This window comes from Triticum aestivum, chromosome 1B (assembly GCF_018294505.1).
Source record: "Triticum aestivum cultivar Chinese Spring chromosome 1B, IWGSC CS RefSeq v2.1, whole genome shotgun sequence".
Lineage (NCBI taxonomy): Eukaryota > Viridiplantae > Streptophyta > Magnoliopsida > Poales > Poaceae > Triticum > Triticum aestivum.
Genome location: NC_057795.1, coordinates 70,051,859 through 70,076,690, shown reverse-complemented (window position 1 = coordinate 70,076,690; position 24,832 = coordinate 70,051,859). Strand labels below are relative to the sequence as shown.

Here is a 24,832-nt window from a genome sequence, read left to right as displayed (position 1 = left end):
TCCAAGGTAGAACAGAGCAAAAGCTGGATTAGCAATTTGTTCTGCGGAGCACAACTTCTTTGACCCAATCCTGAATATGGAAGAGGTACTGGAGTTTGTTTCTCCTAGTCATTCCAGAATAGAATGGCTCGACGGACCACAAGAATAATAAGCATCGATAACACGAATGCACACATAATCTTGACTATCAATTGATAGACGAGGGTCAGAAGACAACTAAAGAGGGACAACCCAAAGGAACATATGTTTTTCTGAGTTGTGGATGCATAGATTAGTATGCCGAACCAAGTTCAACATGTTTCTTCCGGATAACCCATGCAGAGAGGTAGGACTGGCAGAGTCACGATTTATGAATGGAGAACTCCTCAAGAGTACTCTAATTGTGATCTTTTGATCCAATAAATATCTGCCATAAAGTGGTTCATAGTATTTGGAAGAAGGAAATACCACGAACTTCGAGGACTATCACAAGTTTACTAATAACCTAAAGGAACGAGCAAAACTATCAACATGAAGCAAGTAGGGTGAATCTCGGGTTCAAAACCCAGGAGTAGAATACCTACTACTAAGTGGCATCACGGGATGCTTCCAAGGATAAAGGCCAGAATCATCACACTGGGACACAAATCATGGCTAAATTACTAGATGATCCCCTAAGACACCTAGGGTCATAATACCAGCTCCAACATATATGTCAAGGCAATAAAGTACCTCAACTCACCGATTAGTGTGGTTAATCTGGCCCAAAGGAACATCGAAACAGGAGGAAGGAATTTGCAAATTGCTTCAAACTATTTAGAAACCTGGGATGACTCGGACAGCATAACGGCTGTAAATGCTCAGAAAAGATTTGAGACATTCACAAAATGGTGGCATAACCACTCAGAAGCACAATATCAAGGTTCCGAGATCAACAATTAACATACAGAAGTAATAGGAACTGAAACGAGGCTTAAGTCCAACAATTCTATAAGTCTACGGATTAATAACACGTGATCCTGATAGAAAGAAGAGAAAGCCTAGTTCCTTAACCCTGTAGGAATGATAAGATGACTCAGATCAGAAGGGCATAAGGTATAAGGAATAAAAAGAGCCTTACATTCCATCCCACAATCAATTCCCCTACATATAACTAAAGAATTTCTAGACTCAACATCGACCAGTTTGGCTTGGTAATCCTACAGGCAGTCAAGCTCTGATACCAACGCTGTCAGGACCCCGACTCAATGCCACATCGATCTAGCATGTAACACCTCATATCACTTTGCGGCCTCACGCACGGTATTCCCACGGGTGTCGCCTTACCTTTACCCAGGACCGTTTGCGCCTTTTGGCACACGTATATGACAGTGTCGCTAGCATCTATATGATAAAGAGCCCGGGCTGACATGGCTAGTTGTAAACCCAAAGTGGCACAAACTTACAGGGACAGGCATCCATGACCCAGCATCGAACGTGTCGGTCATCAGCGAGTAAATCCAGGCTGTAGCACTGGGCTAGTAGGACTCCGGTGAACCGGGCTGTAGCGGGCTAACAGGACTCCGGTATTCATCGCGTGACATTTCCCTGAAGGGACAGACACAGGAATGAAGAAGGACACATGCCGGCCAGCCTAAGTGTTCCAGAGCAGTAACAAGCTACCATGGCTCGGTGGAAACACTAGGAGACATTTCCCGGTAAGAGAGGCTACTAAAGATAAACAACTAGATGGTCAGATCCCACACATACCAAGCATTTCAATAACATACACACAATATGCTCGATATGTGCAAATACAACATGGCATCACAACATGACTCTACGACTCAAGTAATTTATTCATTAGGCTCCGAGGAGCGAGATATTACAAACATGGGTCTCATGACCCAACAATCAGAGCATACAAGTCAAAGCACAAGCGGAAGCTATCATGTCTGAGTACAGACATCTATAAATGAAAAAGGCTGAGAAGCCTGACTATCTATCAGATCCTGTCGAGGGCACAAGATCGTAGCTGAGGTATCAAGCTAAACGTCGAAGTCCACGCGGAACTACTAGCGAGACCGAAGTCTCTCTGCAAAACATAAAATAGGCAAACGTGAGTACAAATGTACCCAGCAAGACTTACATCAGAGCTAACTACATATGCATCATTATCAACAAAGGGGATGGTGGAGTTTAACTGCAGCAAGCCAGCTTTGACTCAGTGGCTAACCTAAACTATGATTGCAAGTAACTCTTCAGGTGGCGCACGCGAGTCCACATATTCACCATATCAATACACCACTATGGATCCGCTCCCGTCTCCCTACGAGAACGCCGTCCATAGCACTCACGCTTATCTTGCGTATTTTAGAGTATCCACTTTCACTTGTCAATGAACTGATATAAGCAACCCAGAAGTCCTTTTCCGCGGACACGGCTATTCGAATAGATGATGTTAACCCTGCAGGGGTGTACTTCTTCACACACGCTCCCACCACTTACCGCCGTTTACACGACATGTACTCGGCAACCTTCAAGCGGAAGCCCAACGTGGGTGTCGGCCACGGCCTGCCTAAACACTCAAGTCTCTAGTCCAGGTTTATCGCCTATTCCGGTTCCATCCATGAGGAGATCCGGCCGGAGTTTCGCTCACAGCCCCAAACGATGTGAACAGGGTTCCCGAGACACCAAACGGGCACCCGGTACACCGTGCCACGTGCCTACCGCATCACAGGCCACCCCTACGGTCAGCGCTGCCCACGGCCTCCAGCATACTACAAACACCAGAAACTACTTGCAACTCCTGGACAGAGGACAAGGGTGATCAAGAAGCCGAGAGGGTCCATTGGTTTCGGGCCCAATGCGTGGTAGTAGCTGAATCATGGATCACAAACACAGAACTCAGTTCCTAAGGACGGCTGCAATGAGACAACCCACCATGTACTCCTACATGGCCTCTCACCGCTACCTTTACCAATTCGTGTTCACACGCTTAGCTCACACACCGTAGGACATGTTCACACACCTCTGATTCATCCCGGATGAATCAGACCTGACTCGACTCTAAGCAGTAGCAGGCATGACAAACAAGCATGAATGAGTAGGCACAACAGGGCTCAAACAACTCCTACTCATGCTAGTGGGTTTCATCTATTTACTGTGGCAATGACAGGTCATGCAAAGGACAAAGAGGTTCAGCTACCGCAGCAAGTAACAGATGAATCGATGTTGTCCTAATGCAGTAAAAGAGAGCAGGAGCGAGAGAGTGGGATTTTATCGGAATGAACAAGGGGGTTTGCTTGCCTGGCACTTCTGAAGATAACATTGAGTCTTCATCAGTGTCAACGATCACATCATCGGTATCACATCTATCGAGAGGGGACAAATACCGGCAACACAGAAAGGAACACAATCAATGCAATGCACAATATGATGCATGCTCATGACATGGCAATATGAATGTGCTTTGAGCTAATGCAACTAGCAATAGATTAAATGAAGTTGGTTTGAATATAATATTCAAATTCAAACTCCATATGTGATTATTCAAATGCCATTTAATTGATTTGTGCTAAACAGCAGCTATAAGTTGTTCTGACATGCATGAAAATGGTACAGATGGATTCCTTGAATTTTTCTGATAATTTTTCATATATAATTTATTTAATTTGGAGTTACGGTTAATTTTCTATGATTTTTAGAAGTTTTAGGCATTTTCTGGAATTTCCTGAATAATATTAAATCCAGAAATGATTATGGCGTCAACACCATGTCACAGTGACGTCAGCAGGGTCAACTGGGCGCCCCAGGTCAAACCTGACGTGTGGGGGCCACACATCAGTGACACAGGAACTAATCCCGGTCAAACCCAGCGCTGACTGGGGTTTGACCAGGGGTGGGGCCCACTATCAGTGGCTGTGGGGGGTGTTTAGCGTGGTCATTAGTGCTAACTAAATCAGCGCCACGTCAGCTGCCGGCGTTTAACCGCCGGCAACCTCAGATCGCGGCGGCGTCCGCGTCGGGTTTGCACTACAGGGCACCGTTTTACTCGTGGTTTGCGGCTACGGCTAGCTGGCAAAGCAGCGCATCTAATGGAGCGAACGGGAGGAGCTGGGGTGGCCTGAGTCGACGGCGGCGAGCTCCAAGGCGGCGGCCGGAGTTCGGGCACCTGCGGGTTTGGCGTTGTGGTGCTCGGGAGGGGAAGCTGGTGGGTTCTACGTGCACCTGTTGAGGTTTGGAGCACGGTGGTGTGCCCGGCTTTGAGCCACGGTGGCTCTGGCCACGACGGTGACGAGGCACGGCGGCGGCGAGCTCTCAGATCCGGTGGAAGCAATGGCTAGAGCGGCCAAACGGCACGGGAAGAAGAGGGAAACGGGTCAGCGGCTCACCGCGAAGCTGCAGGGAGGGTTAGTGGGCTCGGGGGCGCGCCGGAGTGGCCGAATCGACGGAGAAGGGCGCCGGGGCCGAAGCTTGAGACGATGGCGATGGCGGCTGCTCGGGGCCCTTCTGGTCGCGTGAGACGACGAGGAGGACGGGGGCGGAACAGCGGAGCTTTGGGAGGCGTCGGGGAGGCGAGACGGTGGCTGTGGCCGCGCGAGCGCTGGTCGGCGGCGACGGGCTCCATTCGGTCGCGGGAGGGGGAGCAGAGGAGCGAGGGGGAGCGAGGGGGAGGGAGGTCCAGAGAGCGAGGGAGAAGTGGGAGGGGGTCGGGGAGGCGCGTGGCGTCTCCAGGCGTCGAGGAGGGAGGCAACCAGGCAGGAGGTGGCCAGGGGGAAGCAGGAGGTGGCCGAGGCCTCTCGGGCGCGCGCCACGCCTCGCCTCTGTTCGTCCTCCTGGCAGAGGAGGAAGAGGACAAGGGGGAGGAGGTGGGCTGGGCCGGCCAGATGGAGCTGGGCCAGGTAAGTGGCGCCTGGTAAGTTCTGTTCTGTTTCATATTTTTCTTCTGTTTTGTTTTGGTTTAGTAAAAATACTAAACCATTTTATAAAATCCTGAAAATAATTATGTGGCTAGAACTAAAATATACCAAACCACATAAAATGTTCCAGTAATTATTGGACATATATTATTTATATATAATATGTATATCCAATGCAAATAGCTATTTATTTAATTCAAAGGCCCAAAATAATTAACTCTGAGATACCAAAAATATTGTTTTGAGTTTTACCTCTTTGCAATATTTTCAGAGACTAAGAGGAACATTTTCTTGGGCTTCTTTGCGAAGATTTTAATGTTGATCATTTTTAGAAGGTTTCTGAGGCTTTGAAAAATTCCTCAATTCAAATTTCATTTGAATTAAAACATGATGCTCACATGAGGTCTAGCCTAGTGCATAACAGGACCAGGGATGTGACAGAACATGCACTTTAGGGCATGCCTCCCAGGGAAAGGAACCCCTAACAGAACTATTCTCCCTGGAAGATGTTTCTTACTAACCATGTAATATAACATAACTAGTTGGGCACTTGTCTGATAAAGCACTAATGACCCTCTGCCTGGTCTCCACGCATGTCCCGGTTTTTATAACCGCGAGGGTATTCGGACACACTCCGGACTATTGGGTCCAGAGGTTGAAGCAAAAAGGTCCGCTACGACAAACGATCTACAAGCCGGCTAGAAGGCATTCTACATGTCACCTTATATTTTATAGTCAACTTTTACCCAAGTCGCTTGGGGGCTCTTATGTTTATTTGAGACGTTTCATACTAAGTGTTTTTCTTCTTAGTCGTTGCAAAGTTAAAGCACAGCAGAAGCACTTTTTTTCTAAAGTCCAATTTTCGGATTGGCACCGAACACTTGATCTTGTTTGCACGTCATGTTTTTACTGACGTTTTTTGGTTTTCCAAGCTTTTGGCACTCTTAACTATTTGTGTGTTTTCAGTGCAAGTCTCGCAGTGCAACGCCGGACATCTTTAGAGATTCGGCAAAAACATTCTCGGATATTGCTATATATGCATCAGCTTCGAATTGTGTCTTCGGTTAATAGTTGGGTTGCCCGGCTCCCGCGCTTGCCTCCTACGTTCTGCTTTGTTCGGCTAGGTGTGCAAAGGGAGAACCACTGCGATTGTGCTTCCAGCTCGCATGGTCAAGCACCTAAGTGGAGAAAGTCGAAAACTGACTGTCACAATAGGTGTAAACTGGTCAGCGATCCAATGACTATATTAAATGACGGGCCATTCATAACATTGGCCGAAGTGTTTCCGGCTTGACCTCGACTGTCGCCGAATACTACCGGGGGCTATTAACTGGCCTCCCAAACTAAATCCTCGATCTTTTGCTCTTACATTGGAGCTGAGGTTTCATGATCATGCTTAGCATGACAACCCAAAGAAAGGAACCGATAGCGGGACTATTTTCTTTGGAAGACATTTCTTCTGTTAAACAGCAATATAACATATCTCTCTGCGTACCTTTGTTTAGAAAGCCGTATGACCAGATTGCCTTGTTTGTCGTAAATCTTTGCCCTCATAAAGGCTTTATAAAGTAGGACAAACACTCCTCGGCTACCGGCCGAGGATGTTGAAGCTCATGGTCGGTCAACAAAGTTTTGTACAATGCGGATTCGAGCATTAATGACATAAAGTACTTGGATACATTGAGTCATTACACATAATTTGTGATTTTACTATGGATATTGATCCTTAATTCGGCCGCTCGTGCCCGCATTAAGGCTCGGAGGCTACTGGGCTTCGGGCTTATTATTTACAAATATTAAAGGGGCACATTGATCCCCTGATCTAGTGTTGCCACCCGACCAGTGTCTCGTGGGCTACTGCATTGCTTGTTCTATGCAGAAAATCCTAAGTGCAATACAGTTTCCGAGGAGATTTTGATCCTCAGGTTGGTCGGCCGCACCCAACCTGAGTCTCGAGGACTGAGCATGCCGCTTTTTGTGTCCTGAAGTATTCTTCCGAGCTAGGACTTGATCCTCAGACCGATTTTGCAAATCAACCTGAGTCTCAGCGGCTACGGGGATCAGCGGTCTTATGTCATCCTTCAGGTGCATCCCGGGTTTTAGACCGATACATACCTTGAGGGCTACTTGCTATATATCTCGTTAGAGAATAAATTACATCAATAAAAAACATTGACCAAAAATCAGCCCATGACCGAGGTGCTTAACCACCTCGGAAGCAGTTCAACATATAGCTCGGATACAAGTGGCTGGCTCCTTAGAGGGCATTTCCGGCATTAATCTCGGTTAAACTCCTTCAAACTTCTTTGAACCAAGGCGATTTATGACACCTCGGATAAAGTCCGGTGTTGGAGCTCGGATACATAGTCCGGCGTTGGAGCTTGGATATAGTCCGGCGTTGGAGCTCGGATACATAGTCCAGCGTTAGAGCTGGGAAGCAGTCCGACATTGGTGCTCGGCTGCAAAAGATACCTCGAATGCAGTCCGGCGTTGGAGCTCGAACGCAAGAGGACGTTGCCACCCGAGAACAACTTCAAACCCAACGCATAAGAATAACAAGGCATTGATAAAGGCCGTAAACTTAAAGGGGCTCCTCGGATACCCAACGCATAAACTCGTCGAATGCATTTCGGCGATCCTCAAGATAGAATATGAGAAGATTTGTTGAACCAGTTTTCAAGACCGACAACCGAAGATGAAGAACAGTTCGGAAGAATTGAGGAACGTCCCTAACTTGAAGACCGGTTCAGGGGGCTACTGACGGTGTCCTGGACTAGGGGGTACTCAACGCGTCGTCTCCCGATCAGTTGGATTGGGCCGAGGACCCTCATGGCCGTATACTCATGGGCCGGTCCAGACAGCTGCCGCATACAAGGAAGAATCAACAAGACTTGGCGATCAAGACAAGGACTCCTCCCCCACCGGCGTATTCGGCTAGGACTCTTGTTATCCTAGGCCTCTGGTGCATTATATAAACCGAGGCCAGGCTAGTCGATAGACATATACAACAACAATCATACCATAGGCTAGCTTCTAGGGTTTAGCCTCTCTGATCTCGTGGTAGATCAACTCTTGTAATACCCACATCATCAATATCAATCAAGCAGGACGTAGGGTTTTACCTCCATCGAGAGGGCCCGAACCTGGGTAAACATTGTGTCCCTTGCCTCCTGTTACCATTGATCCTAAGACGCACTGCTTGGGACCCCCTACCCGAGATCCGCCGGTTTTGACACAGACACCCTTTCTCTCTTTTTCTATCATTTTTTGTTTATTTGGGCCTTTTCTCTTTTTTATCTTTTTATGGCCTCTTTTTTTCTTTGGGCCTTTTCTTTTTTTTCCCAGGAGGGGCAGGGTCATACCTATGGCGATTCATCATTATGAAGCCCACGAAGATATTTGAAGATGGCGGTTCAGCTAAGGGCCCAAGGCCCAAAGGCACTTAAGGCCTATAGAGATAAACCACCATGTATGTACGACTTGTATTGTAAGGCAACAATAGATAGTCATCAAGCCGGATACTATTTATGAGTCGGCCGGGACTCTATGGGCCGCTGGGCGTCGACCTCTGTATATAAAGGGACGACTCGGTGGCGGTTCAGGACAAGTAAGATCAGATCGAGATCTAGGTCAAGCGTATTTCGCTCCCTGGTAATCGAGACATAAGAAATACCACCTCAACTAGATTAGGCGTTTACCTTCACCGCAAGGGGCCGAACGAGTATAAACTCTCGTGTCCTTTGTCCTGTTTTAACCCCTTCAAGCTTCCTAGTTGTGATGGCTCCACGACTATGTCCTTTTGCTAGGACATTTCCCGTGACCTTTCCACGACAATGACCAAAGTTTGTTCGGAGTCCCGGATGAGATCACAAACGTGACGAGGAGTATTGAAATGGTTGATACATAAAGATTGATATATTGGGCGTCTATATTCACACATCAGAATGGTTCTGGAAAAATTCGGGTATTTTTTGGAGTACCGAGAAGTTACCGGAACCCCTTAGAGAGTTGTTAGGCGTTAGTGGGCCCGAGTGGGAAGGATAGGCAGTGGCCAGGAGGTGGCGCCCCCTCCCCCCCAAGCCCAGTCCGAATTGGACAAGGGGTTGGGGGCGCGGCCCCCCTCTCCCTTCCTTCCCCCTTCTCCTTTAGGTGGAAACCTACTAGGACTTGGAGTCCTAGTAGGATTCCCCTTCTCCTAGCGCGCCTAGCCTGGCTGGCCGGCCGTCCCCTCCCTCATTTATATACGGGGGCAGGGGGCACCCTAGAACATACAAAGTTTTTCCTTAGTCGTGTGCAGTGCCCCCCTCCACAGTTAGACACCTCGATCATATCGTTCTAGTGCTTAGGCGAAGCCCTGCGCAGGTAACATCATCATCACCGTTGCCACGCCGTCATGCTAACGGAACTTACCCTCATCCTCAACTGGATCAAGAGCACGATGGACGTCATCGAGCTGAACGTATGCTGAACACGGAGGTGTCATACGTTTGGTACTTGGATCGGTTGGATCGGTTGGATCGCAAAGACGCTCGACTACATCAACCACGTTACTAAACGCTTCCGCTTTGGGTCTACAAGGGTACATGGACACACTCTCATGTCTCATTGCTATGCATCTCCTAGACAAATCTTGCATGATCGTAGGAAAGTTTTGAAATACTATGTTATCCAATAGTGGCATCCGAGCCATGTCTATGTGTAGATGTTTTATGCACGAGTAGAACACAAAGAGTTCTGGGTGATAATAGTCATATTGCTTACCACCAACGTCTTACTTTGATTCAGCGGTATTGGTTGATGAAGCGGCCCAGACCAACATTATATTTCTCCACCAGCTTGCGTTCCACTCTACCCGCTCGGACGCCTCGCTCTTCGTCTATCATTAGGGCTCTGACACGGCCTACTTGCTGCTCTATGTTGATGACATCATCCTGATGGCGTGTACGACTGGTCTCCTCTGTCAGCTCACGGCTCATCTTCGCGCTGAGTTCACCATCAAGGACTTGGGTCATTTTCACTACTTCCTCGGTGTCGAGGTGGTGCGCCATCCGGATGGCTTCTTCCTTCATCAGAAGAAGTACCCTCATGAGCTCCTAGAGCGTGCCAGCATGCTTAACTGCAAGCCCGCTGCCACGCGTGTCGAACGAAGGCCAAGCTTTCTGCCACGGGTGGTTCTCCTGCTTCAAATGCTGCTTTCTGTCGGTCTATCGTTGGTTCTCTCCAGTACCTCACTCTGACTCGAATGGAGATCCAGTATGCCGTGCAGCAGGTGTGTCTTCATATGCATGCTCCTCGAGGCATTCACTGGGCTGCTGTCAAGCGGATTCTCCACTATGTCTGTGGCACTATGGATCTTGGCGTCGCACTTCACGCCTCCGCCGACACTACCCTCACCGTCTACTCCGATGTAGACTGGGCGGGCTTCCCTGACACTCGTCGCTCCACCTCGGGCTATTGTGTCTACCTTGGACCCTCACTTATCTCGTGGTCGACCAAGCGGCTGCCTACGGTCTCTCGTTCCAGTGCTAAGGCTGAGTATTGTGCGGTGGCGAACGCCTCCTAGTTTCTTGTATAGTTGAGGTCCATGGCCCACATTTTACATCATATATATGTGCCTATGCACAGGAGCAATACAACATACAATCATACACCATGGGAGGACCCTTGATGCACAGATCGGCTCCCACGTGCTGCACCTGTAGCCAAGGAGAAAACTGGCGTCAATTTTTCTGGGGGAGAGAGGTCAATTAGTTTGTGTTTATTTCCGAGGGAGGGAGATAGGCATCCGCGATTTAGAGCATCTCTAGCAAACCCGTATAATGCCCCGACCCATAAAATAACCATCAAAATATGGGTCCGCATGAGAAAAACTGTCCGATCAGACCCCGCAAACGCGTCACACCCGTAAATATTTTAGCGGGGCCCCGCAAAATTCCCACCCCAACCAGCGAAAATAAAGTTTCTCCCCTCGCCCCATCGGTGCCCTGTATATAGCAGGAGCGGTTGGTGGGAGGGTAATTTCAGCCTGTGCTTTTCCCCACCCACCTCCGCCGTGCCACCGCCAATGATTCCGACCATACAAGCCGGCGGGATCACACTGGCGGGCCGCCACACGCCCGAGATTGTCCCTCACCACTTCCTCCTGCCTCGGCTGGCCGGAAAGTTGCAGATCGACGGCTATTTGTCGTAGCAGCTAGTTCTAGCATTTCCGGCCATCGGCGGCTGCGCCAAGCCATGGATTGGTCAGGGAGCACCCCGCACAGCCCCAACGCTGCATGCAGGTACTGGTTCATCCTCTAGGCGTCGTCGTCGGTTTACCGGCAAGGACATGGCCGTCTGTCACCCCTGGTCGGTGCTAGCGCAGCGGCTCACCTGCTCGTCGGTGCAGCTCATACAGTGCGATGACTGCACACAAACAATGCTGCAGCTAACATCTAGCACGCTGAAACACCCCGGATGGGTATTCTTCAAATGCGAAAACTACGAGGCATGTTCTTGTTTTCATTCAACTTTGTCAACCTATTCGTTTAATTTTCGGTAGATTATTGAGATGATCATGTGTGTACGAAGGCAGATGCTCATTTTGGTATAGGGAAGAAGAATAGATCGATTTATTGATAGGAAGAAACTTAATTGATGTTCGTGCACTCGTTTGCTGAATTGAGGCTAATGATGCGGCTACATGTGCAATTACACAAGAAACTAGAGGGGAAGCAATGTGTACTTCTTTAGAATCAAAGAAGAAGAATGAAGAATGCAATTTAGAGAATCCGCAGATCAACAATCAAGGCATGGAGAAGATGTTGGTCGAACTAGTGAGAGCAGTTATGGAAGTTGGATATCTTCTAAAACTCCTAAGGCCTTGTGCAATGGGAGGTGCTTAGACAGATGCTTAGAAAAATAAACCAGGTTTTTCTGAAGCACCGGTGCCTATTTCTACAGGAGAGGCGCTTAGTTAAGCGTCTATCCTGTGTAAATAAGCACTGGTGCTTAAGAAAAGCCTGATTTATTTCTCTAAGCACCTCCCATTGTACAAGGCCTAATTGTGGTTCTTGTTTTCTTTTGTCTTGCTATTCTAGCAAAGATTTGGTGAATTATTATGTATCCAATGCGCTTGAAGAAAGTCAAGAAGCAAAGAAATGTTTTTTCATGCCCGAAATTGAAATGCAAATTACTGATTTACGGGCCCGTGTGGACGGCGGCCGAGTAGAACCCGCAAAGCGAATCCCTAAAAACGGATATCCTACGCGTCGGCCCGCAAAGCTGTTTTTCCGCGAACTGTAAACACATTTTGCAGGTCGACATTATAAGGGGTCTGCTAGAGATGCTCTTATGGATGGAAAGTGGATATTGAAAGAAGGCAGGTGGATAGTTGATTTTGCACATTGGTAACTGAACGCTCCATGTAAAGAGTCGCTGACGTGCCAGAAGGTGGCACGTGTGGGGCATACATGTTGAGGTGGATATGCTACATGTCAAGATAAATAGGTTAGTTGGGGTGGATCTCTTAGGTATATAGGATAACATCTCAAATCCAGGGTAATTATTTTTGTACTGTTTAACAACTATACGTGGGCAAAAAATGTACAACGGTGGTCTACACGCGTCATGTCCATCTATGTGACGATGACCCCTGAAAAAAGCTATTTTTTCAGAAAAAAATCTAGTCACAATGTAGGAGTAATTTGACAGCTAAAAAATGAGCAAGGTCAAACAAAAAATGGCTAGGTTTCCATGGTGCCCATCTTAATTTTATGATCAGTGGTCCATGCATGTTGTCATGATCCAATATTATTTTATCACTATGATCTTTGGAGATTTTCTCTTTTCTAAAGTCACTACTAATTACATAGATTAATAATATATATCTTTAGAGTCGTTGTTGCTCTTTTTATACCCTAAACTCACAGACTCCATTTCACATCCTATCCTTACGAGTTTTACTCGCCATCGTTGATCCTAACTAGTAAATCCAAGCCTTAGTCACTAGTGGGTAATCTTTGTCAAGCCGAGTGACACCAGGGGGGCCATGGATGTCAAGTACCCTAAGGGCTTCGACAAGAAGGTGAAGCACGCGGTCGTGGCGCCGGCGATGGAAGGGGTGAAGTACAAGGAGTGTGGTACGAACCACACGCTAGCTAGCGGTGGGTGCGTCGTGGACAGCTGCAGGGAGTGGATGCCGTTGGGGAACCTGAACCCTGCTGACGCATCATCCTACAAGTGGGCGGCCTGCGGTTTCCACGACATCTTGCACCGCAAGAAGATGATGGAGAGGTCGCCGCTGCTGCTGCCCGGGCAGCAGTGGCGGCGACCTCTCCGTCATCACCTTTGCGGTGGAAGCTATGGTGTCATCCGCAGGTCGTTCACTTGTATGACGAAGCATCAGCGGGGTTGAGGTCCCCAAACAACATTCACTCCCCGCAACCGTCTACAACGTGCCCACCGCTAGCCAGCGCATGGTTCCTGCCGCACTCCTTGTACTTCACCCTTCCACTGCCGACGCCACGGTCGCCTGCCTCACCTTCTTGACGAAGTCATTACGATACTTGACGTCCATGGTATCCATGGTGTCACTAGGCTTGACAAATATTACCCACTTGTGTCTAAGTCTAGGACTTACTAGTTAGGAACAACGAAGGCGAGGAAAACTTGTAAGGATAGGATGTGAAACGAAATCTGTGAGGTTAGAGTATAAAAAGAGCAACGACGACATAAATGATATATATTTTTAAGCCCTGTAATTAGTAGTGACTACAGAAAAGAGCAAATGTCCAAAGATCGCATCTATAAATTAATATTGGATCATGACAACATGCATGGTCCGCTGATCTTAAAATCATGACAGGCACCACGGAAACCCGACAATTTTTTGTTGACATGGGTCATGTTTTAGTTGTCAAATTACTTCTACATTTTAAATTGATTTATTTCAAAAGAAAGGAGATTTTTTTAGGGTTCATTGTCATATAGATGGACAGGACGCGTGTAGACCACCATTGTACATTTTTTGCCCATGTATAGGTGTTAATCAATACCAAAATAATTACCCTTGATTTGGGATATTATTCTTATAAATTCTACCAAATCTAGCTTTTGCTAAAAAACCAACTATAGCTAACCTCAAAGATGTAAATCCAAACAACTAAAAAATTGTATCTAGCTACAAAAAATATCATACACCAGTGTCAAATTTTGCTTATAACCCTCCGAGATTCATAAACAGGCATACAAATCATCCTGTTTTTTAGCAGTTCTCACCAAATATGATAAATCTCAAGCATGTTCATAACATAGCTATTCTCGACGAGGCATATGAAATCCCACTAATGCAACACAACGAGAAATTTTAGTCGTTAATCGGAAACATATGGACAATGAAACTTCCAATGATGTTTAGAAGACCCAGGCAATGGTCATGCCCTACCATCTTTCTGAAAATCTTTCTTAATTTTACCGCGATGAAGACTTTTGAATATCCCTCCTCGCTTAATGTAACACACTACCGAATATCTAAGCCAACCACGAGACATCATGCTGCGCAACGCGGTCTTAAGGATTTTCGTTGCTGAGAAGGCTCTTTAAATTGTTTTCATCACTACTGGTACTAGCAAGGCCAACTCAATGAGGTGATAAATCATAGTAAACATGATGTATTGTTCAAGTTTAACTATCTTTTTATCCAAGCTTGCAATAGCATGACATGTTTTCAATTCTTCTCGTATAAATAATGAATATCTCAAGGTTATCTTCTATATGTTCACATTCATACTAAGAGAAATACTCTTGATAAATCTGTATGATTCTCAAGCTTTTTCACATTGAACCTATAAAATGAGTCTCTAGGGTCAAGAGAAGAGAAGTTCTAGAGCAGTTCTGAAGATACCTCGTTAAAATGATGATCAACCTTTGTGGTGATGGAGTCTATAACAGCAAAGAAGGTGTCCACATGGAAAAAATGATCAATAGTGACATTTTTTGTCCCATCTTTTCTTGATTTTCCCGATTTACTAAAGATGGCATCCATATTTAGTATCTGAACGCCATTTTTGGTGCAAAAATCTTTGACATCTTAAAAGAGTGGATCGCAACCATCATTTCTTCAGTTAATCAAATGTGTTCCCATAGTTGTAACCAAACACATTGCCTAGAATGAAACAATTACAATTTTAGATGCATGTATGTTTACATGAACAAAATGTCAAGCAAACTGGATACATATAACATCATCCATCACATACCTGAACAACTTGTGTTGATTGTAATCTGCCAAAACAACAAGATGCCTACTTGGGAGCAACGGAACATCAATATGGGTGTTGCTAAAATGTATGAAAAGGATCTGCATTTATAGTTGGTTTAACATGCTACACTTTTCATATAAGGTCAGGTTCATAAGCATCAAGGTTAGTTTAATATGTGTTATGCAAAATGCTTTGTTTTGCTATGTTTTAGAGACTTCGGGAAAATTCGGGATTTGCAAAACAGTAACATTATGATGCTGAATTGAGATGCACTAATCATTAAGTAAACCAATTTCAATATTTATGAAAAATATGTACATGCATTAGACACTGCAATGTTCATTTTACTTCATATGCTCAAATTCATAGGAAGCATTTATTAATTACTATGATTTTCACAAAATGAAACTTTCTGTTAACAGGAATGTATTTATATCATGATAGCCACCTAAGAGCAAGAAATAGACATGCTAAAGAAACTTGACATGGCATCCATGGGAATGGCATTAAAATAAATATTTCATAGTGCAAAACACGTGAAGGAGTCATATGCATATGAGTTATGGATAGGTGGCAAGGATCAATGTAACATATTATGACTTGATGCACTTTTGGAACAGAGATTACAATATGTAGATGAATCCTATCAAGGATGCAAATGCAACCACCATAAAGCCCAGAGAGAGTAGATCACTTTTCATAGAAAGATTATTTCTATTAGACAAAATGGACAAAGTTACCATCACAAATTGCAATCTGATGTGAAAAAATCTAAGGACAGGCAAAAATTTGACCTCACAGGAAAAGTAGGATGGAGCGGTTCCGGATGTCGTTTGTTTGGAGGGCTTGGTGGATCCTGGGACGAGGGCGTATCGGCGGGCGAAGCAGAGGCCATGGCAGGGTTCGGCGCGGCTGCGGCATCGATGGACGGATCGGGCGGTGTCGTGGCCACCAGATTTGGCCGGAGGCGGCGGCAAGGTGATGTGGCGGCGTGTCCTCCGAGCTTGGGTAGCGTCCATGGCAACAACAGAGAGAGAGGGTTAGAGTGTAAAGGAAGAGAGACGGAGGAAAAAGGAGAAGAGGCGGTGAGGTCGGCCTGTTCCGGCAGCGGTCTCTGGCAACTCCCCAGTCGACGGGAGATCCCGCACGAGGGAGAGCTGGCGGTAGGGTGAAGGGAGCACGGGCGCGAGCGGTGGAGGCGAGAACTAATGGCGGTGGCGCATGAGCTGGCTCGGGACTAGATGGGTTCGAGCAGGTCTACGATGGGCTCGCAGGGCCACGACGGCTCGAGGGTGGAGAAGGTGGACAAGTGGCGGCGATGGAGAGGCTACACATGAAAAATGAGGAAGAGGGGTAGGGTTCCAAATTATGCAGGGTATGGGTTGCTTAAATAGGCAGGGATGGGGAGGGTTGTGGGTTTTGGGGGGTTGTTGGAGCCCTACGATCACAATCGGGAGGCTCTAGAGTCGAGGGGGTTAGGGTAGGTTTAGGTGGGCTATGTAGATTTGGTGGGCCGAGATGAGAGGGAAGTCGGGTAGCCCAGTAACCAGTTTTATTACAAAAACATCATATATTTAACCGGATATAGTGTGTCTATAGTTTAATGGCTAGGGTACCAAACGACTTTCGAATGCGATGAAATTTGGCAGGTGGTCTACTAACATAATATTAAGACTGCACGTAAAATTTTCACCCATTACGAGAATATTTTAATCCCACTTTGAAAATAATTATTTAACGATGCCGGGGGCATGTGCAAGTTTGTGGTTGGACTCGGAACGATCAACAAAGACAGCGGAGAGAAGTGGCAACTACGGATGCATGCAAGTTTTGAAAAAATGATGGCAACTGAGTGTCGATGCAATGCAAATGATATGACGATTAATGCCACAACCAAATAATTGATGTGTCTATAGGGGAAATAGTGGGAGGCATCTGGAGCGTCGGTCTTGGGCTGCCACAAATCACCCCCACTTACAAGAGATCTCTCCCTGAGACCTAGGAATGAGAACAGGAAGAGGAAGAGAAAGAGGTAAAATAAAGCTGCTTCTGTGACAAATGAGTGAGACCAAATAATCCTAGAGGTTGGAAAGACATAACAGATGGCATCAAAGATGAGAAAGAATTTGAAACCACTCCAGTTAAAGAGAAGCAAGGGATAGAACATGAACTTGAGAAAATGGAAGCACCTGGATGAGATTCCGATTAAAATATAAATAATAGGTAGAACATGAAGTTGGCAACATCGAGGGACTTGGGAAAGTGCACCAACACGATGCTTCCTTAGAAAAAGAATTTGAGTTAGATACTTGGGACAAAAAGAACGGAGGAGAAACCAACATCTTCTAACACAATTAAACATGAAAGAGCATCCTTGTGAAGAAGAGTTGAAGGGAGTTGTTGAAATAGTCAACAAGCAATAGATATGCTTCAAATGGCCTTATGGAAACATTCCAAAATTCTGAGGTTAAAACCTGCCTTTTGCAGAAAATATGATGCTTGAGAGCAATAGAGAGATGCAAAACTTCTTTAACCGAGAGGATAGAGAGAAAACCTCAATCACAAATACACACCATAATGCCAACATTCCTTAGGGAAGGATTTATGTGAAACCAAACCCAAGATAACTCCAACAAAGAGATTGATGGGCTGAAAGGAACTCCTGAACGAAGAGAAAATGGTGGGTTTAATATCTCATTCTTGACAACCTATGAGTCATGAAACACGATGGGAAATTTGTCAATAATGACATACGACCAGCTCGAAAGACAAGGTAGAAAGGATTTGCACACTTGAATGGAAGATGAAACATGCTTGAACTCCTCAAGACCAAACATGTGTTGAACACCATGTTTATTTCCGAGCATAGCTTGGCAGATCTTTACTTCGAGGAGAATCTTGAAGGGCACTTCGAGAATGAAAGAAATCGTTCACAAACCACCATGAAGAACCTTCGGGAAGACACTCTGAAATGAAAGAAATGATATGAAGGAAATGAAGGTTGAAAAGAACAAGATGAAACATTGCGATGATTTCCTTCGAACACTGATAAAGAAAAGAGAAGAAGCTCTATGATGAGATACCGATAAAACTTGGAACTACAAAAAAGAGAAGATGAAATCACTTGGAATTATGAATTCATTCATCATGAACAAACTCCAAAAGAAATAATTGAATTACCTTGAGGAAACAAGAATTAGAACTAGTATATGTCCATCCTTCATCAAATTAAATTGATGACAAGCAATGGATTTAGCATACTACTTATTACCATTGAAAAGTATTAAGGAGAGATATAGCACAAACTCAACAGACCACCGGTACGATTTTGAAAACAACAAATGAATTGATATGATAAAAAGGAAGAGGAATCTTGAAAGAACCGTCATAAGAATTTGATACGAACGAAGAAAAGAGAACGAATCACCGGGGACGAATTAGAAAATGAATGAAGATACTTGAGGGAATTTAGATACAAGAGAACAAAGAGATCACGAGATGACTAGAGAATACTTGAATGATGTAGCAGTAAGAATTTGGAGATGAATGAAGAGACTTGAATTTAGAATAGGAGAATGAAAGCTAAAATTATAGAATGAATAACTCTTCTGAAATGATGGGCTTCAGAGAATCCATAACGAAAACAACTCATGACAAGATTTGGGACGGTGATGAAAGAAATTTATGACGACTCGAAACAACTGAGAGGATGCATGAAGCTAGCACCATGAATCTTCAAGAGAACGAATATAATTTATTAGAAAACTCTTATTTGGTCTTCAAATGCTGAGAATGACGACGAGGAACACAGCCAGAATTGTTGAGACACTCTAGAACAATGAATAATAGAAAGGTTGAAGCAAGATGAAAGAATTCAAAAGCGAACTTGGAGGAGCCATAGCCCGCCAGTGCGGCGCGCATGGCAACATCGCCAGCCACCATGGGATCTAGGTCCGGCGACGGCAGGGCGGGGCCTGGGCGGCCACGGCAGGGCGGTGCCGAGGGCGGCGGCCGCAGCGAGGCGGGGCCATGGCCAGCGGCAGCGACCGCGGCGGGGCGGGGCTGAGGGTGGCGGCGACAGCGCACCCTGTCAGATGATATATACTCTTAACATTGTTGGACTACAAGTTCACTTTCGTCGTAGAAGTTCGGGTGTTGGCCTCCTTGTAAAAGCTGAAACAATGCTAAAGACCTGCTTACCCGGGATTTGCATCTGAAGACCACAAAGTAGGCCTCCAAGAACGGAGGTTGAGACAGATGTCTTCTTCTCCATGCACAGGGATTTAGGGGCTGTTTTGTTCTTGTCCTGGAGCAAACTTGCCCGGCCTGAAGCTTGCCTAAGTTCTGCCTGTACTTTGTTTGGTTGGTGCCTGGATAAGTTGAAGCTAGCCTGGCCTAAGAATCTCAATGCGTCATTAGCCTGTCTAGAAAGTAGGAGAGAGTCACTAGCCTGATCTAGGCAACCGAGAAAGGACGCCTGGGTGTTGCCTGGGAGTACTAATCATGCATGTGAGAAGGAAAAGACAGCTAAATACACTGATGTGACATGCATTATTCACCACCAGGCATGGTCACAAGCCAAACAAGGCTTGGCACAAAGCTGCACTTTCGCACGCGTGAGCCAGGCGCTCAAATTTGCCAGGCACGATGTCCAGGACATCAACCAAACAACCCCTTAGCCAGAGACTCTCCTGTAACATGTACTTACTCATAAATAGGAGCACACCAATATGTCTCAGGCATGTGGACGTGCAGTGAAGGCTGAAGCTATCAAGGATCTCTTGTGGCCAATATGAGATATTACTAAAGAACATAGGCACAGAGGATCCAACTAGAAAAAGTCGAATACTTTGACAGGGACATATCTCCCAGCTAGGAATCCGATGCATGTCAGGAGGAGTAGGCCCAAATGGATTCCAGTTAAGAGCGTTGTTTTACTAATGAGCAAAGCGATTGCACGTACCTCGGTGCCACTGAATACTTTATGAACGGCACCTGGTATAGGGTACTCCCTCCATTTTTTAGTCTGCATATAAAATTTGGTCAAAGTCAAACATTGTTAACTTTGACTAACTTTATAGAAAAAAACATTGAGATTCAGAATATGAAATCAATATTGTGAGATGCATCATGAAATTAATTTCATACCATATAGCTTTAATGTTTTAGATGTTGATATTTTTTTATAAAGTTAATCAAACTTTATAAAATTTAACTTTGATCAAATCTTATATGCAGATTAAAAAGAAATAGAATGAGTACCAGGCAGCTCGCGCTACTACAGAAAAGTGCACTCGGGTAGATAATGGAGAAGCGAGGCAGAGATATTTGTTTCCTTCCGCCCAAATGGACACATGCTGCAGCCTCGCATGGACGCGTGATCGACTTTAATCGCGTGGTCAGCATGCGTCCGGCGCAAATGTTGAGCCGGTCCGTTGTCTGCGCTCGAGACCATCCGAATTATTCCCATACCCGCGTCGACCGGTCGTTGAATTTGAACCTCATATGACTCGTAAGTCGTATCACCCTACTACGAGCAGAGCCATGGCGGAGCTGCTCGCCATATCCCTCTCGGCCAAGGTCGTCGTGGCGCTGCTCCGCACGGGCCGCAGCACGGCCATCTTCCTCGCCTCCTTCGTCTCCATCCGCTCCGGTATAGCCGCCGCGCGCGCGACCTCGATCTCCTCCATGCCTTCCTCCGCTTCGCCGACTCCCACCGCGGCACTGACGAGCTCGTCGACGCATGGGTCAACCAGGTTCGCCACGTCGGCTTCGAGCTCGAGGACGTCACCGACGAGTATACCTTTCTCTCGAGCGTCCGCTTCGTCCGTGCCTGCGCTGACGTAGCAGCCCTGTTCGCCCTCCTGAGGTGCATGCGGAAGGCAAGGGAGAGGCTCCGCGCCCTGTCCACCGTGAAGGAGCAGCTTGGCATCCGGCCGGCCGAGGCATCCGCGTCAAGCTCAGCCCCTGCAGTGGCCGGTATCTGCCGGAACATATCGGAGGCAGCGCACTTCGTGGAGGAAGGGAAAATTGCCGGTTTTGCCGAGCACACAAGGTTACTGATGAAAATCAGGGACACCGACCCGTGGCGGGTAATAGTCGCGGTCTGCGGGATGGGCGGTGTTGGCAAGACTACTGTTGCCACTAACGTATACAAGAAAATCGCTGCAAACTGCAATTTCGATTGCACCGCATGGGTTACCGTCTCCAAGAACTTCACGACTGAGGACCTCATGAGGAGAATCATCAAGGAACTTCATCGGGGTGTCCGAGACAATGCGCTGGGGGACACACAGGAGATGGACTAGCGGTGACTAGTCGAGGCTCTTCGTGGGCATCTAGCTCACAAAAGGTACTTCCTCTTGCTGGATGATATCTGGAATGCGGATGCCTGGTTTCATCTCCGTAGTGTATTGCTTGACAGTGAAACCGGGAGCCGAGTAGTCATCACCACACACAATCAAGAAGTGGCTGCTCTGGCATCAGACAACAGGACCATCATGTTGCAGCCGCTCCGTGAACATGAAGCATGGTCTGTATTTTGTAGCACCACATTCAGGGAAAATGCAAACCAGGAGTGCCCATATCACCTGCAGAATTGGGCTCTCAAGATACTGCAAAAATGTTGTGGGCTGCCATTGGCGATTATATCGGTTGGAAACCTCCTTCTGTTGAAGGAGAAAACAGAGTTTGCTTGGAAGAACGTCCATGATAGCCTTGTGTGGGATGAAAGAGATGACCATGGAATTGGGCAAGTGGCGAGCATAGTGAATTTCAGTATTAATGACTTACCATACCGCCTGAAGAGATGTTTCCTCTATTGCAGTGTATACCCTATGGATTTCTTTGTCAAAAGGAAGATTCTTATCAGAGAGTGGATAGCACAAGGTTTGATAGTGGAAACTGGGCATGTCTCCATGGAGGAGGTCGCGGATGGTTACGTGAACGAGCTAGTGCAACGGAACTTGTTGCTTGTCAAGTTGAAAAATGAGTTTGGGCGTGCAAAGCGGTTACACATTCACGACCTGATCAGGGAGATTGTTGCATATAGATCAAAAGAAGATGGATACTTTCAGTTATCTACAAGTGCAGGGGTGGACTTAAAACAGAAAATCCGTTATCGTACACTTTACCAGTGCAAAAATGACCATCAGTCAACTCCAAATATGCCCTCACTTCGCTCCTTCTATGTGCTTAGATCAGACCTAGATGTTGCACTATTTTCTCATTTTAGATTGTTAACTGTGCTAAATCTTTGGTACGTTAAGGCATGTAAACTGCCTAGTGCAGTGGCCAATCTTCCAAATCTGTGGTACCTTGGCGTACGCTCCACCTACATTGAAGAACTACTGAAAGAACTGGGGAGACTACGTGATTTGCACACTTTAGATGCCAAATGGTCCAGTATCAAGGTATTACCAAGTATCATAACCAAACGGAAGAACCTCCAGCACCTGATATTATTTACACGTGGAACCACAGATTTTATGGAACCGGAACCTGGTACAACAGTTTCTCTTCCAGATGGGCTTGAAAATCTCAAATGCCTGCAGACTCTTAAATATGTTCAAGCTGATCAGAAGGTGGTCAAATCCTTAGAAAGCTTGGAACAGATGAGGAGCTTAGAGCTATCTGGAGTAGACCAGAGAATTCTTATCGATTTTCCCTTAGCAATATCCAAAATGAGCTGCCTTCTGCGCTTGGGAATAATCAATTCCGATGCTAATGTAACATTGGACTTGGAGTCATTTTCTCCAGCACCAGTGAAGCTAAAACCCTCAATGTAAATGGAAAGTTGGCAAGGGATAAGCTACCATCGTGGTTTGGTTCTCTTACCAACCTCATACATTTGCATTTGCATTCATCTAAACTTGGAGAAGATTCAATTGCGCTACTCTCGTCAGTTCCCAGTCTGTTGCACCTTAGTCTCATCAATGCATGCAACGAGAGTAGCTTGACCTTTCCGGCAGGTTGTTTTCTAGTCCTTAGACAACTAAACCTACAGGGATTGCCTAACCTTACCAGCATAGAATTTCAAAAGGACAGCCTTGCAGATTTACGTCTACTGACGCTTGGCCTATGTCTTGAACTCACCGAGATACCCCGAAGCATCGAGAACCCCATACATCTGGAAAATGTGGAGTTGTTTCAGATGCCAAGTAAGTTCATAGAGAAGATACCATATTGGAAAGGTCATAGGGTAAATCATCAAGATGGTCAGCGTATTATAGTTGTAAAGAACTTCTGGCATAATGCACGATTGTTGGAGCAAACAATTTATATCAACCTATCAAATGTTCAAGAGTCTTTCAAGACGGATGCAGTCACATAACCAGTGGGGTCAGTCAACTCGTCAAAGTTTCACAAATGGCTTTAGGGGATATCTGCCTAATGGTTAAGGCGCCATGGTGGTGATTCACTCTAACTAAATATCCTAGAAATGGTCTAAGGCCTGCTTTGACTTCAATATGGGGCCCACAGCTTCAAAAAGATGGGGCTACTTGTCATCATCGGCAAAACTCTGCATTTTACTACCTAGTGCAGCATTGGGTATGTTCTGAATTTGTATTTTTGCTATTATTGCTCTGATGAAGTATCAATCCAAGGATGGATCCATGGCACCTTGCCGATGAAAATTTTATGTTTCTTTTTAAGTGCTTGTCTATCGGAGTTCTCATTAAACGCGTGCAAAACGATCAAGGTTGTCGGAGAAGTTTAGCTGGTACAATTTTCCTCCGCTAAATTGGCATATCCATGCATGTGGAACAGTTCACAGCCACGGCATGAAAATTTGCCTAATCATGACTTGTGACTGATGGATTCTTGGCAGGAGCGAAAGGATCTGATGCAGAGACAATGATCTGCTCGGGGTACTGACGACCGCCTTCCATGCCGGCTTGCATCAAGTGGTTGCAGGTGAAGAACTCACGCTGTGCATGCGACACAGCTGTTCATGTCCCAGGACGGTGACCCATGGGTGAGTAGCTAAGACTACTAGGATGTTTCACACCTTCTCTAGATGGGAGATCTGATGTCGGAAAACTTGGAGATGGATCATACGTGATGGTGAAGTTGCTTAGGTTAGGCAATACATAGAAATGCTTCAAGTGAGATGAAGATTTGTTTCCCCGCAAAAAAAAGATGAAGATTTTTTTTAAAGAAAAAGAGATGAACATAAACAAAGAAGCACCTCACGAATGCATCAACTTATACATATCTCTTTTTTGTTTGTGTATTTCATCTATATAGGGTTTTGTATTCTTAGTTCACCCAATTGTGTATTTCATCTATATAGTATTTTTTTGCTGATGGTATACTTACTCAAGTAAATTTTCAGTGTAGTGATTCTTTGTTGATATAATTCTTTTGTTATGGAATTTTCCAGTTTTGTAATCTGTACAAAAGCATGTTGTAGTTCTTATAGGTTGTATCCAGCATATAAATTAGTTTCATGGTGCTAATCTACTAGGGGATTTTAGCACGCACAAACGCTTCATAAGTGTTGCGTTTGTTGTGTATTCCTGATCAAACGCTTTGTAAATTTGGTGTAGTTTTATTAGATTTTTTCAGTACACAGTTTCAGCTGTCCCTGGGGGTGTCTTCTAGGGGTTTTTGTTGTGTTTTTTGTAGTAAGCAGGCTCAGTAACTTTTCTAGGGGTTTCTAGACGTTTCATCTTTTTCTGTGTGTTAGCACATATGGTTCCCAAATTC

At 45.7% G+C, this 24,832-nt stretch overlaps 1 pseudogene; it reads left to right on the top strand.

Annotated features, from left to right (window-relative positions):
* Positions 1-20,665: 20,665 nt before the first annotated feature.
* On the top strand, positions 20,666-23,641 carry LOC123087035 (disease resistance protein RPM1-like; annotated as a pseudogene).
* Positions 23,642-24,832: the final 1,191 nt, after the last annotated feature.